This window comes from Petaurus breviceps, unplaced genomic scaffold (assembly GCF_028583685.1).
Source record: "Petaurus breviceps papuanus isolate PSGF00001 unplaced genomic scaffold, PetGlider_PUasm1.0 140, whole genome shotgun sequence".
NCBI lineage: Eukaryota > Metazoa > Chordata > Mammalia > Diprotodontia > Petauridae > Petaurus > Petaurus breviceps.
Genome location: NW_027185698.1, coordinates 8,000,247 through 8,007,281, shown reverse-complemented (window position 1 = coordinate 8,007,281; position 7,035 = coordinate 8,000,247).

Here is a 7,035-nt window from a genome sequence, read left to right as displayed (position 1 = left end):
CAATTTCTTTTTCTTCTCATACCTATTTCTCTTCTCAAAGCTATTATTCCTAGTGCAATGTTGAATAATGGTGGTGATAATTGGTATCATTTCAAACCTGTTCTTCTGGGGAATGCTTCTAATATATCTTTATTACAGATAATGCTTGCTAATTGTTTTAAATGGATACTGCTAATCGTTTTAAGGAAAATTCCATTTATTCCTATGCTCTCTAATATTTTTAATAGGAATGGGAGTTTGTCCTTTGTTGTTGAAGAAGACAATGACACCAACGAGGTGATGCCATGACATACAAGTGAATTGGATTTAAGGGAGGGAGGGCTGTGCAAAGTCACCAGACTCACTTTCTCCTTTGGAGTCATCTGGGCTGATGACCAGATATAGATCAGGAAGACTGGAGATGGGAATGGGTATTGTATTTAGCAAAATAAAAAAAAAATTCTGCACCTATTAGGAAAATCACATGATCTCTGTTATTTTTGTTATTGATATAGTCAATTATGTTGTTAGTTTTCCTAATTTTGAACCAACCTGTGTTCCTGCTATAAATCCCACCCAGTCAAAATGTATTATCCTGGTTATAACTTGCTGTAATCTCTTTTTGCATTGATATCCATTAGTGAAATTGGTTTGTAATTTTCCTTCGCTTGACTCTTCCTGGTTTAGGTATCAGTATCATATTTGTCTTATAAAAGGAATTTGGTAGAACTCCTTCCTTACCTATTTTTCCAAATACTTTATATAGCATTGGAATTAATTGTTCTTTAAATGTTTGGTAGAATTTACTGGAAAAAAAACCAGTTCTTAGTTTTATTTATTATTTCAATAGTTTTCTTACTTTCAGTTTTATAAATCTCTACCTTGATTTTTGGCTTTTAATTGAGAATTTTGAAGGAAACTTTGAAACATTTGAATACCAGTGTTTTTCCTGCTTCCTCTGGAGTTTCTTGGGCACTCCAAGCATGTGTAACAGTTATGTTTGTTAAACTTTATCTAATGTATTTTGTAGTCTGTAACAGCTTCACATGTAATTCAGAGTAACATGATAAATGAAACCCTGAATATATATCTTTGCACTGATAATTAGGTTCAATGGAGGAAAAATCCTAAACAAAATGAATGATATTCAGGGTTTTGAAACTCCTGCCTCCACATTCACCTTAAAACTCATTTGTATCCAAGATCCTATCTCCTTCATGATCACAATGCCTTAGTTCTATTTTTTTGCTCATTAAAATATACTCTAAAGAAATGATCTATCAGTTTTTTATCCTTTAATTCAAAATTTGCATAAATTCATTCTATGAACATTAACTTTAAATCATTTTATTTTTGTTAATGGAAAGGGAAAAGTTTTGTCTCCTTCCCTCCAAATGAAAACAAACAATCAAAAAAACATTGATAAGTAAGAAGTGTGGCAGAGTAGAAAGAGCACTGAATTCAAAACACAAAATCTGGGTCATTTCATAGTTCTCCTACCTATTAGCTTTGAGACTATTGGATTTCATTTTATTTCTCATGGCCTTAGTTTTATCATACACACACACACACACACACACACACACACACACACACACACACACATATATATATATATGAGGAATTTTGACTAGATGGTTTTAAGGCTCCATCCACAGCTACATTTATTATCTTTAGTAGAGGAGATACTCTTTCTTGGATGAATAAAGCATCATATAGACATAAGTGTTTTCAGGAAAGCCCTGTCTTAGGAATTTCCCCTTGTTTTTCATGCAATTGATATCAGCTAATGAACTGCTATTAATGGTCCCCATGGGAAAATAATAATAAATAGAAGTAGGTGCTTATGTTTATGGATTATGCAGTGTTTATGGATTAATTTTGAAGTAGAATGTTTTGTGTATAAAAACTCTGTTATCTATTTATTGCTAGGAAGATGAGTCAGAATCAGCCTCAGACACTTACTAGTTGTGTATAGTAAAATTTTGAAGTAAATGAACGATATTTATGTGTTTAAACTTCCTGACTTGAAGAAGTCACTTAGTCTCTGTTTACCTAGGTGGAAACTTGGTGACTCAGTGCATAGACTGTTGGGCCTGGAATCAGGATGATTTGAGTTTCAATTCTGCCCCAAATAGTAGCTGTGTAACATTGGGTAAATTATCTAACTTCTCTCTGCCTTAGTCTACTGGAGAAGGAAATGGCAAAGTATTTCAGTATTTTGGCCAAGAAAACCTTATGGACAGTGTTGCCCTCTGGGTTTATGAAGAGTCAGACACAACTGAAAAACAGCAAAATGTGCATGACATTATAATGGTTAAGGTAGGAAATGAAAAATAATACACAGCAATGAACATGAAAACATAATGTAAAATAGAATATAATAAAAATAAGGGAGATTCAGATCAAAGGTTAAATGAAAATTTCTGATAGGAAGATCACTTTAAGCACTGGGGTATCAGATATGGCTTCACAGACCAGGTGATACCTACAGCTTCATCCTGAATGAAGATAGTATTTTCAACAAGTCAAATTGTAGAGCAATTGACTTAGAAACTTGAGAGCACAGAATGTATGAATTACTAGAAGGGGGATGGAGGACCAAGTTGGGGAAGGAGTAATATGAAATAAAATGTGAAAATTATATTGGAGTCAAATTGGGAAGAGTCATGAATGTTATTCTAAGGACTTTGTCTTATATTGCAAAAACAATGAGAAATATTTTATTTTTTTTAAATCAGGAGGTGTATCAGTAAACAAAGTGCAGAACTTGGAGTCAAGAAGACCTGAGTTCAAACTATTTATGACATATTTCCTAGCTGTGTAACCCAGCACACTTGGTAAAGCTTCAGTTTCCTCATCTGTAAAATGGAGATAATAATAGTATCTACCTTACATGGTTGTTATGAAGATGAAATGATATGATATGCTTAAAACATATTGCAAACTATAATACTGTTATTAATTAGATTATGATGTCCTTGAGGGAAGAGACTCTCTTTTATTTTTCTTTATATTCTGCCTAAAGTAGGTAATTAATAAATGCTCATTGATTAATTGATTAGGAAAAATTATTGGCAAGTATGTGAAATATGGTTTTGTTAAAAGAAAGACTAGACTAGGGAGATCAATGAGGAATATATTTTAAGAGTCCATGAAGGGTAAGATGATTCTTTGAATGGAGAGACTGATATGATGGGTAATATGAAAGTAGAAACAATAGGACTTGGCAAAGGATTAAAATGAAAGAAAAAAATCAAAGACCTTGAACTTTGGATCCTGAGTGATTAGAAGGATAGTGGTTTCAGTAAAGATAGAGAGATTGGAGACAGGACCAGTTTTTGTGAAGAATATGAGTTTGATTTTGAATATGCCTAGTTTCAAATTTTGGTAGGAGAATCCAAAGGGTGAGGCCAAGATGCAAAGTAAAAGCACAAACTTGCTGTGGGATCCCCCTCTAATAACTTCCAATATATTCAAAAAAGTGACTAAACAAACTTTAGAGCTACAGAACTAACAAAGTGACAGAGAGAAACAAATCTCCCACTGAAGGAAGCCCAGAAGGCAAAGAGGATGTCTATCACATCAAGTTGGAAGCCTAGAACAGGCCCACATGAGCCGTGTGGTATTAACCCCCGGGAGGCCGCCATCAGCAGTGTCCTGAGTAGACTTCAGGAGAATGAATCAGTAGCTGTGGTGGTTTCCAGACTTCTGAACCCATAAACTCCAAAGACAAAGTAAAAGGTCAGTGGGAACTCTGTTTGGAATGGGGGGGACTGAAGAGCATGGTCCAGCCCCTACCCCCAGGGCAAGAAGTGGAGGAGGCTCAGCAGCTGCAGCTGCTGCCACATGGCTGCATCCAGAACTCCTGTCCTGTAGATCATAGGGGGAGCAAACAACTATTCAGAGGGTAATAACTCTTGCTTTAAACTGCTTGGATCTGGATTGCAGTCTTGGGTGTTGGTCCTGGGGTGTGTGGCTAGGTGCCAGAGCTTGTGGGGGCTGTAGAGAGGGTGCCCTTCTAATAGCTCCAGCAGCTGCAAAAACCCCGGCAATTTGAGACATAGCTCTCTCTATTCTGGAAACAGAGTTCAACTGTGTCAAGAAGCTCAAAGGTCAATTAATTGGCTGGCAATATGAGCAAGTAGAGGAAGCACAAACAAACCATAGAATCCTTTTTTGGAGACAAAAAGGATCAAGGCATGGAGTGGGAGGAAGACAGCAAAGTCAGAACTCCCGCATCAAAAGCCTCCAAGAAAAATACGAGCTTGTTATAGGCCATGGAGGAGCTGAAGACAGATTTTGGAAATCAAGTAAGAGAACAGGATGAAAAATTGTGAAGAGAAATGAAAATGATGCAAGAAAATCATGAAAAGCAAGTAAACAGCCTGCTAAGGGAGACCCAAAAATTCACGGAAGAAAATAACACCTTAAAAAATAGCCTCACTCAAATGGCAAAAGAGGTCCAAAATGCCAATGAAGAGAAGAATGTTTTAAAAAGCCTAATTTTCCAGAAAGCAAAAGAATTTCAGAAACTCACTGAAAAGAATCATTCCTTCAATATTAGATTGGAGCAATTGGAAGCTAATGCCTTTATGAGAAATCAAGATACTGTAAAACAGATGCAAACAAATGAAAAAATAGAATGTGATGTGAAATATCTCATTGGAAAAACCACTGACCTGGAAAATGGATCCAGGAGAGACAATTTAAAAATTATTGGACTACCTGAAAGCCATGATCAAAAAAAGAGACTAGACACCATTTTCAAGAATTATCAGGCAAAATTGCCCTGATATTCTAGAACTAGAGGTCAAAAGACAAAGTGAAAAAATAGGAGGAACTAGGTGGCACAGTGAATAGAGAACTGCCACTGGATTCAAGGAAGGCCTAAGTTCAAATTCAGCCTCAGACACTTAACACAAAAAACTAGCCATGTGACCTTGGGCAAGTCACTTAACCCAATTGTCCTACTTTCCCTCCTCCAAAAAGCAAAAAAAAAAAAAAAAGTGAAAAAATGCACAGATCACCTCTTGAAAAAGACCCTAAAAAAACTCCTAGGGATATTATAGACAAATTCCAGAATTCCCAGGTCAAGGAGAAAATATTGCAAGCAGTTAGGAAAGAAAAAATTGAGTATCATGGAAACATAAAAAGGATAACCCAAGGCCTAACAGCTTCTACAATAAGGGATCAAAGGGTTTGGAATATGATACTCTGGAGGTCAAAGGAGTGAGGACTAAAACCAAAAAGCAGCTATCCAGCAAAACTGAGTATAATGCTACAGGGGAAATACCATCATTCAACGAAATAGAGGGTTTTGATGAAAAAAAAAAAACCAGAGCTGAACAGAAAATTTGACTTTCAAATACAAGAAGCAAGAGAAACATGAGAAGATAAACAGGAAAAAATATCATAAGGAACTTATTAAAGCTGAACTATTTATACTCCTACATGGAAAAATTATAATTGTAACTCATGAGACTTTTATCAGTATGAGGATAGTTTAAGGGAATATATATGTATATATTTGCATAGGAGGGTGTATGTGTATATAAATATGTATGTGAGTGTGGGCATATGTATGTTCATGTATACATAGATGGAGGGCACAGGATGAGTTGAATAGGAAGGGATGATATCAAAAAATAATATTAAGAGGTGAGAGAGGAATATATTGGGAAAAGGAGAAAGGGCAAGATAGATTAGGGTTAGTTACTTCATATAAAAGAGGAAAGAGAAAACTGTTACAACGGAGGGGAAGAGCAGCAAGGTGAAAGGGAATGGGACAACCTGATTCTCATTGAATTTGCCTTAAGGAGGGAATAACATACACACTCAATTGGGTATATTACCCTATAGGAAAATATGGAGAAAGGGAGACATATGAAAATATAGGAATATTTTATGGGAATAGGGAAAATGTGAAGACAGAGAGAAAAAATTGCAACTGAAAATCTTGTGGAAATGAATGTTAAAAACTTAAAAGATCATTAATTAATTAATTAAAAAAAGAAAAATATTGGAAGGATATTAAGTTAAAGATATCTGATAGTTGGAAATTAATATCTGTAACTCAAGGAAGATATTCAGGCTTGCTATGTAGTATAGATTTGAAATTTACCTGCCTAGAGGCAGAAATTAGAGCCATGAGAATGAATGAGATAACAAATGGAGAGAGTATCAAGAGAAAGGAGAGATGTAGGTAGCAGAGACTTGTGGGACATAGGTGTTTAAGTGGAAGATAGAAAGTGGTTAATTAACTGAAGCCACTGAGGCAGAGCTGGTTGTCAGGGAAGAGGACAATCAATATAGTCTGTGTAACATACTGAGAGAAGAGGGTGTATCAGAATTAGAGAGCATTAGACACTCAACAATGTCTAATACTTTAAAATAATTGAGAAAGATGATAACCCCCCAAAAAAGGTACTGTAATTAGTAATCAAATGATTAAAGGTTGCTATTTAGATAGATTAAGTTGGTCTAGGAAAAAAATCACAGTTAATATTAAAAATATAATGCAAGTCATATATATATGTGTGTGTGTGTGTGTGTGTGTGTGTGTGTGTGCGCACGTGTACATTTTGTTTATGCATATACAATTACCAGTGTGTCTGCATGCCTGAATTGTTATATACATTGTGTGCATGTGTAATCAGAGCTCAGTGAGGACTCCAACCTTAGAAAAAGAACAGTTTCCACCTGTGGGCTGGGTGAACCACTTTCTAGAAATGTGTGACAGATGGACCATTCCTCTTCCCCATTGGTTACATTCTCTATCTATTCTCAGCTTACCACATGAAAATGTAATGCTTTTTCATTGCCTATTAAGTCTGAGAGTACCTATAGATGAACTCCATCTCTCTGTCTCTGTCCCTGTCTCTGTCTCTCTTTGTCTCTCTGTCTCTGTCTCTCTCTGTCTCTGTCCCTGTCTCTCTTTCTCTGTCCCTGTCTCTCTCTCTCTCTGTCCCTGTCTCTCTCTCTGTCCCTGTCTCTCTCTCTGTCCCTGTCTCTTTCTCTCTCTCTCTCTCTCTCTCTCTCTCTCTCTCTCTCTCT